Source organism: Arachis ipaensis, chromosome B6 (genome assembly GCF_059453495.1).
Source record: "Arachis ipaensis isolate K30076 ecotype BB chromosome B6, ASM5945349v1, whole genome shotgun sequence".
NCBI lineage: Eukaryota > Viridiplantae > Streptophyta > Magnoliopsida > Fabales > Fabaceae > Arachis > Arachis ipaensis.
Window position 1 is genome coordinate 115,207,221 of NC_142441.1, and position 9,373 is coordinate 115,216,593.

Sequence of the window (9,373 nt, forward strand, 5' to 3'; positions counted from 1 at the left end):
GAGGAATTGAATTCATGAAAAGAAAAAAAAATAAAAGATATATGTTGAGGGTTTTTGTTGTTGTTAAGAATTAATTACAAAAAACTAAATACATATCTCTATAACTCAGTTCACAATAACCAAATTTTAAATGTTTTTATATATTTTTTAAGAGAATAATTAGAATCAATTTAGATAAATTAGTATTATTTATATTTAGGGGAGTTCTTTGGTGGCCAAGAAGTTAAGGTAGCTAATATGACCTTGTGATGTGTGTTGTGTTTTTTGTACACACGTGCAGTGAAAACTTGGGGTTGACCAACATTACGACCAAGTGAATTTACTAACTACAGTAAAAATAATAATAGTTGGTAATATGAATGGAGGGCAAAATCAGGAAATTGAAATTTCTGTTTAGAGAAAAATTTATTGGAAAAAATAAAAAAAAATTGAAAGATACAGTTAGGGTTCCAACTTCAAATAGAGGACTTAGTCTAAGGGTGGTGTAGTGAGTCAGATGAAGTGGTTGTTGTTGAAGGCTCTTGACCTCCTTGTGTGGCCGGCGGTCGTCTGGTGAAATCCAGGACAATCGTTTTGGGTCGTTGGCATGACACCTGTTAAGCATTGATCGGAGAAGGTGATTTGCATGAATTCTTCGATCAAGGTGTCGGAAGTGGGGGCTATATCATGGGTGGCGTTGAATGGAGCTTTTCGGAGGTGAAATCGGGAAACAAGCGTCGTGGGTCGTTGGCGTCCCACCTGTTAGGCACAGATTGAAAAAGGTTGTGCGCGTGGATTTGAACATAATGTGTCAGGAGCAGGTTGGTGCAACGGGTATATCAGTGGCATTGGCAGTCACTACATTCATAGGTATGTTATCATCCTTTTTCCATTTTCCCCTGCCATTCTTGTTGAGCCCTCTATTTTTGTTGTTAGTATGTTGAATAAGTATGGATCTTAGAAGCATGTTACTTGGCCATTTTTAGATTATTATTGAAACTTCAATGAAAGTGCCCATTTCTTTTGGTTTCCAACATGGATAAATTCAATAGAGTACCAAGATATGTCATGTAATTGTAGGAAAAGTTTAACAATAATGTGTGTATATTTTTCAGCATTCATAAATCGAATTTTTTCCTCACTTTGTTCCTATCTTTTGAAAGTATTATTGGTTAGGTTGGTTAGCTTGTTGCTGTCGGGAAGATGCATGTATCATACCATTTACTTATATGGCTCATGCCTTTACATTAGTTGTTTAGAGAGAGTCATTAGCCATAAAAAGTTTTCGTTTTAGAAACTTTTGTTGGAAGGGTCGAAAGAGATTTGAGTACTTCTCCACAAATGCCACTACAAGCTATGATCTTACGTATCTATTTGAGTTTTTCTTATTTTATTTTATTTCAATTTCAAATTATTTTCGCACAAAATAAACCTTTTACTTTTTATGTTCTTTCTCTCCTTTTGTTGGAAGTGTTGAAGGAGATTTGAGTATTTTTCCACAAATGCCACTGCAAGCTATGATCTAATGTATCTATCTGAATATTTTTAGTTTCTTTTATTTTGAATTCCAATTTTTTCGCACAACTCAGACCTTACTTATTTTCGAGTTATGCTTTAGTTTTAACAGTACTCTTTCTTTTTCGATATCCTGGGTTCTAATAAACCCATGTTTATCTTCTTTCTCTCATTTTTTTGTTGAAAGGGTTGAAGAAGATTTGAGTATTTCTCCACAATATGAATATTAATTTTTTAATTTTAGAATAAGAAACTAAAGATAGTAATAATATAGAGTCTTTGTCAGCCTCCAAAAGAAAAGTGTAAAACATAATATAGCACAAAAGATAGATGTACAAGCAGAAGTAGAGTTCCCACAATTTATAAAGCAAGGAAAACAATGTTAACATCATATCCAAAATTGTAGAGCACAAGCTAAAAATAATAACTAGAGACCATCATAACAGTATTAAGGATATATGTCTTCTATATGTGAGGAAAGCTATAATTGAAACCTCATCATAAGTTAGAAGAACATCAATCATTTTGAGAAATTGGTCAAGAACTCTTTGTTGTTCCGTAGTCCTAGTGGTTCAGGATCAAAGAATCTTGATGTGCTAACATCAACAGCATAGTCCACTGCTGAGATCACTAAACTAGGAGAGAGCTCATCAAAGCCATATCTAGAACAAAACCTTTGAATTACTGATAGCTAGTTTTACTTCTCTACTTAGTGTGATCATCTAATGAAATGCAGGTTCCTTGCTAAAATATGCTCGACTAATATATAAAAGGTGTTGACTTAGGCCCTTTGAAAACGAATGTTTAAGAATAAATAAAAGCATTAGAAGTAATTAAAGTTTACCTCCAAAATTGTAATGTATCAATAAGAACCCAGCATAGTACTCAAATACACACTCCTGTTTATCTTCTTTTTCTCGTTTTGTTGGAAGAGTTAAAGGAGAGTTGAGTACTTTTTCACAAATGCCACAGCAAGCTATGTCTAATGTATATATTTTAATTTTTCTTATTTTAGTTTATTTCGATTTTCAATTTTTTTTCGCAAAGAATAAATCTTTTACTTTCAAGTTATGCTTTAGTTCTACTAGTAATCTTTCTTGTCTGATATCCTGGGTTCAAATTAACTCCCTGTTTATCTTTTTTTGTTGGAAGGGTCGAAGGAGATTTGAAGACTTATCCATAAATGCCACAGCAAGCTATGATCTAATGTATCTATTTGAGCTTTCTTTATTTTATTTTATTTTGATTTTCAATTTTTTCGCACAAAATTAACGTTTTACTTTTGAATTATGCTTTAGTTCTACTAGTACTCTTTCTTCTGCAATATCTGAGTTCAAATAAATCTTCCTATTTATCTTCTTTCTCTCCTTCTTCTTGTGGAAGGGTTGGGGTACCAGACCCATCACAAGAATTGATGAGGCAAATAAAAGACATGTACCTTTCTTTGTTGAATTTATTCCCTTATGTATAAAGTTGTTGCTTTTTGTATAATTAGTCCTACAGGTATTAAAGGCTTTATATTATCTTCAAAGCATTAGGAAAGCCGATTAGTACTCTGTTATTTTTCTGATTTAGTTTGAAGAGAATTGAAATTCTCATGAGAATTGAATATTATACTTTTTTGAATTGGCATCCATGTTGTGAATCAAATGTTGGAGTTTTATGTTATCTTCGGTGTTGTCAGTGTGTTTAATTTTGAATTGTGTAATGCTGGTACTTAAGAACACCTTGGAATGGATAGTGGGAGCGAAGGGAACTCAAACTTTTCGGGTCAATGGACTGATGGATGGAGTAGTGACTCCGACGAGGAAGAGGTCTGGAAGGGGTTAGATTCACCATCATGAGTGAGCAAGGAAAGAGAGCCGGTAAAGAGAGTTGATGTATCTCGTTTAAGGGACGAGGGTGGCACAGTGCCTTCATCGGAGTCACTAAGTGGTTCAGGCGATCAAATAAGTGATTATGTGAAAACTTCCATGCTTTCAAACGTGGTTGCATTGGATGATGCCGAATTTCATGGGGTTGAAGAGGCTTATGCAATATATGTGGTGTATGAAAAGGCGACTGGATTTGCTATTCGAAAAAGTGATTCCATTAAAGATGATGAAGGCAATGTTGTGAGGAAATTTTTCTATTGCAATCGACACGGCTTGCGGGAGAAGAAGCATTATGAAAAGGTGGATAGGAAGAGGGCACATAAGACAGAGATTACGACCAACTGCAATGCGAAGTTCGTTGTGTTCTTAGACAAACAGAGTGGCAAGTGGAGGATGAAGACCTTTGTTCAAGATCACAATCATGATTTGGCATTGCCTGCTTTAACTAATGTCATGCTAGCCCACTGCAACATCAATGAAGGTGATAAAGCCCACATTCATAGCATGCATGAAGCAGGATTCCAAACCAGTCAGATCAAGGGGATCTTTCCATATCTGTCCGGTGGTTATCGAAACGTGCACTTCATAAAGAAGGACTTTTACAACTATATCGATGATGTACGTCACTCTCGGATCGTTCAGCGAGATGCACAGCAGCAATCATTTATCTTAAGGGGAAAACTGAGGTGGATCCATTAGCTGTTGTGATGTACACATATTGTCCCGAAAACCACCTTAGTCACCTGTTTTGGTCGGACGGGGCAATGCAGTATGACTATGAGTGCTTTGGGGATGTGTTGGCCTTTGATTCGACATATAGGAAGAATCTATATAACCGGCCTTTGGTAATATTTTCTGGCACTAATCACCATCGACAGACAATAATTTTTGGTTTCGGGTTGCTGGAGGACGAGAAAATTCCATCTTATAAATGGCTGCTAGGTATTTTCCTTGAAGTAATGCATCAAAAATAGCCCAAAGTTGTGGTTACAGACAGAGATGAGTCAATGAAGGAGGCTATTAGGGCAGAATTCCCTAATGCCACACATCGACTTTACACCTGGCACCTAGCGCGAAATGCTGTTTTAAATATCAAGGATAATGATTTTTGTGCTGCATTTAAGACTGTTGTGTATGGTCATTTTGAGGTGGAGGAGTTTGACCAGTATTGGGTAGACATGTTGCTGCCTTTGTGTTAGAGGAGAACGAATGGATTTGGACAACGTACGAAAGAGGGTACATTGGGCGAATGTGTATTTATGCGACAAGTTTTGTGCTGGGTTGAGAATGACATCAAGATGAGAGGGTATTAATGCATCAGTTAAAAGGCTTATCAAGTCCTCGAATTGCTTGTTGGAGTTGGTGGAGAATCTTGAGTGTGTAGTTAAGGACTACAGGAACAATGAGTTTATTGCGGACTACAAATCTCTATATTCGGAAACGGTCATGACTATAGCACTGGAATCAATTGAACGGGCCATGTCACAAATCTACACCAAAGAGATATTCTTCGAGGTTAAAAAACATATCGAATGTGTGGCTGCCTTGATAGTTCATGTTTAGAAAGTTTCGAAAACCCCATTGGGTTTACTCTGTACTCTATTAAAGCAACTCTGAGAGGTATGAGTGTTCCTGCAAACTTTGGAACAGCATAGGGATTCCATGCAGCTATATCATCTTTGTTTTGAAAGAGCTAGAGAATGATGTGTTGCCGATGGGGTTGGTGTTGAAAAGGTGGTGCAAAGATGCTAAGTCTAGATCATTCCACGACTCTGATGGAGGTTTGGATCATAATAGAGCATTTCGGAGATGGTATGGTTCGTTGTGGACTGCTTGCCTCCCTATGTGTTTGTTAGCAGCCCAACAGCCTACTATGTATGAGTACGCTGCTGTAAAGATAGCGCAGCTATTAAAAGAGGTTGAAGCAGAAGTTTCAAAGGGTAACAGTTCAACTTTCAAGCAAGCTACTACAGATGGTTGCGATATTTTGGATCCAAAGATTATCAAGTCAAAAGGTGCACCGTGGTCAAGTGGCAATGGCAAAATGGGTAGGTGGTGCAGGCGCCGCCACGGTTTTGGACATGGCCGACGGAATTGCACAGCAAACAAAGACGACATATCTGATGAGGTTAGTGTTAAATTCAAAGTTGTTAATTTCATTAGTGTTAGTGTTACGGCCTGTGAATTTACTATTTCATTTTTGCATTACTGAGTACAGAAGAAATCTGTGTCATAACTTGTTGTGCAGCCATCAGGGTCAGGTTTGGGACAAAGTCAGCATGGCGGGAAAAGATATTGCCGTGCCAAAAAATTGTGGGGTTAGCCAGGACAACATTTTTGCATGATTAGGGAGCTTCAAAAATTAACAACTAAACAAAGAAAAGGCATTCGGTGGCCTCAAAATTTCAGCATGAGTCAAAGTCCAAACACACAATTGTCATTCAAGATAACGTAAGTGTATTTGTTTTTACGGGTACTGAGGAAAAGACTTGTATATGTTGAACATTTATTTTGAAGTTGAAGAGGTATTTTGTCTTTTTGATAGCTATGGCGTATGTGGTTCGATTCTTCGAAACAGTTTCGGAGAATTTACAAATGCTAAGTGTGGGCATATCTTGTAAAATTCTCATGTTCTCAAACCTTACTTATTTGGGTTAAGCTAATTAGAAGGTTTATTATTTTAATTATTTCCTCCCATGTTTAGTCGAATTAGACCATAATTATGGTTAATTTTATTTAGTATCTTGGTATAGTTTTCATTGTCACAGTTTGAGTTAGGGCATGGTGAAAAGCATGTCTTGCATGGTGAAAGTATTTTCTAATTGATAAAAATTAGACGAAGTTCATCTAAATTAGGGGCATGTCAATGAATTTATAAAAAAAATTGAATTCCAATGTTATTTTTAATATAAACATAATTTCTCGGGTTAGAATATATTTTGTTAAGAATAATATTTACAGTTCAAGATATTATTCTTCTATATTTGTCATGTTATTTCACTTTTGGACAAAAATATAATTAAACTTGATGCAAATTAGTTACAAAACAAAGATACGGGACTTTTGGAAGAAAAATTGTAAATAGGTCTTTTTGATTTATTTGTGAATGATAAATTCATTTCGAGTTGGGTTGGCCATTTGGCATGTTTAAATTATGCACGTTTAATGCGTAACATGTTATTGCTATTTCAATGAAATTAATCTATTAGCTTCGTGCCCCTAAGGGTTTGTATTCAGCTGAAATGATTTTTTATGTTTTCATCCAACCATATTGTGGCCTGCTTCAACAGTTTGGATTTAAATACCTCACAATTGGGTATGGCATACTCCAACGAGTGAAAACGATCTGTGTGCCAACAAGACTACTACTCCTCCTCTTCCATCTTCGAAAGTGAAAACTAGCAACAACAACAACAACAACAACAACAACAACAACAAGAATGGTGGTGTGAAAAGGTTGTGAGATTCTACCTTGTTAATGTCATCCTTGGTGAAGATTCTTGATGAGTGGATAATTTATACGCTTTTTGGCATTGTTTTTAGTATGTTTTTAGTATATTTTAGTTAGTTTTAATTATGTTTTTATTAGTTTTTATTCAAAAATCACATTTCTGGACTTTAATATGAGTTTGTGTTTTTTTCTGTGATTTCAGGTATTTTCTGGCTAAAATTGAGGGACCTGAGCAAAAATCAGATTCAGAGGCTGAAGAAAGATTGCAGATGTTGTTGGATTCTGACCCTTCTGCTCTCAATTGCGTTGGAAAGTAGACATCCTGGGCTTTCCAGCAATATATAATAGTCCATACTTTTTCCGAATTTTGATGATGCAAACTGGCGTTTGAACACTAACTTTCTACCCTATTCTGGCGTTAAATGCCAGAACTGGCATAAAAGCTGGCGTTTAACTCCAAGAAAAGTCTCTACATGTGAAAGCTTCAATGCTCAGCCCAAGCACACACCAAGTGGGCCCCGGAAGTGGATTTCTACACTAACTATTCTAGCTTACTCATTTTCTGTAACCCTAGGTCACTAGTTCATTATAAAAACTACTTTTAGAGATTTATTTTGTACCTCATGACAATTTACATTCGAACTTGTATCTTCTACGGCATGAGTCTCTAAACCCCATGGTTGGGGGTAAGGAGCTCTGCTGTGTTTTGATGAATTAATGCAATTACTACTATTTTCCATTCAATCACGCTTGTTTCTCTTCTAAGATATTCACTCGCACTTCAACTTGATGAATGTGATGATCCGTGACACTCATCACCATTCTCAACCTATGAACGCGTACTTGACAACCACCTCCGTTCTACCTTAGACTGAGTGCATATCTCTTAGCCTCATGATTCAGATCAGAGTCTTCGTGGTATAGGCTAGAATTATTGGCAGCCATTCTTGAGATCCGGAAAGTCTAAACCTTGTCTGTGGTATTCTGAGTAGGATCTGAGAAGAGATGACTGTGACGAGCTTCAAACTCGCGAGTGCTGGGCGTAGTGACAGACGCAAAAGGATCAATGGATCCTATTCCAACATGAGTGAGAACCGACAGATGATTAGCCGTGCGGTGACAGTGCATTTGGACCATTTTCACTGAGAGGACGGATGGTAGCCATTGACAACGGTGATCCACCAACATACAGCTTGCCATGGAAGGAGCCTTGCGTGCGTGAAGAAGAAGACAGTAGGAAAGCAAAGATTCAGAAGACAAAGTATCTCCAAAACTTCAACTTGTTCTCCATTACTGAATCACAAGTACCCTTTATTTCATGTTGTTTATTTTTCATAAATACAATCACTCTCATCATTAATCTCCTGACTAAGATTTACAAAATAGCCATAGCTTGCTTCAAGCCGACAATCTCCGTGGGATCGACCCTTACTCACGTAAGGTATTACTTGGACGACCCAGTGCACTTGCTGGTTAGTTGTGCGGAATTGTGAAAAGTGTGAATCACAATTTCGTGCACCAAGTTTTTGGCGCCGTTGCCGGGGATTGTTCGAGTTTGGACAACTGACGGTTTATCTTGTTGCTTAGATTAGGAATAATTTATTTTTGTTGGTTTAGAGTCACTAAATTTGAGTCTTTTATTTGAGTTTAGTTTCATATTTTAAGTTTGGTGTCAATTGCATGCTTTTATTTTCTTTCAATTTTTCGAATTTGCATGTTCTTAGTTCTTTCTTGATCTTTAAAAATTCTAAGTTTGGTGTCTTCTTTGTGTTTTCCTTTAAATTTTCGAAAATTTGTGTTTGATTTTCTAAAAATTTTAAGTTTGGTGTTGTGATGAGCTTTTATTTACTTAAAAATTTTTCAAAAATTTATCCTTGGTGTTCATCTTGATCTTCAAAGTGTTCTTGGTGTTCATCTTGACATTCAAAGATTTCTTGTTTGTTCTCTTTGTTTTGATCTAAAATTTCTAAGTTTAGTGTCATTTTATTGTTTTTCTCTTTCCTCATTAAAATTCAAAAAATTAAAAAATATATATTTTCCTTATTTTACTCATAAATTTTGAAACTTTGCATTAAATTAGTCAAAGATTTTCAAAATCATATCTTTTTTTTAGTCAAGTCAAAATTCTAATTTCAAAAATTGATCTTTTCAAATTTTTTTCAAAAATCAAATCTTTTTAATTTCTTCAATCATATCTTTTTTTTAATAAATTGCAATCATATCTTCTCAATCATATGTTTTTCAAAATAATTTTCAATCATATCTTTTTGATTGCTAATTTCAAAATCTTTTTAAAAAAATCACCTAACTACTTTTCTCTTTCATATTTCGAAATTAACTAAGCATTCTTTTTTCAAAATCTTTTTAATTAATTAATTAATTTAGTTTTCAATTTGCTTTTATTTTCTTCTAATTTTCGAACTTATATTCAATTTTTCAATTATTTTATTTTATTTTATTTTATTTTAATTTCGGTATTCAAAAAAAATAAATAATAATAATACTAAAAGAATAAAATATTTTATCCACATCATCTCCCTTTCTCCATCATGGA

General features: G+C 35.3%; 1 pseudogene; it reads left to right on the forward strand.

Annotated features, from left to right (window-relative positions):
- The first annotated feature begins 680 nt into the window (after positions 1-680).
- Positions 681-5,604, forward strand: LOC107647145 (protein FAR1-RELATED SEQUENCE 5-like; annotated as a pseudogene).
- The last annotated feature ends 3,769 nt before the right edge of the window (positions 5,605-9,373 follow it).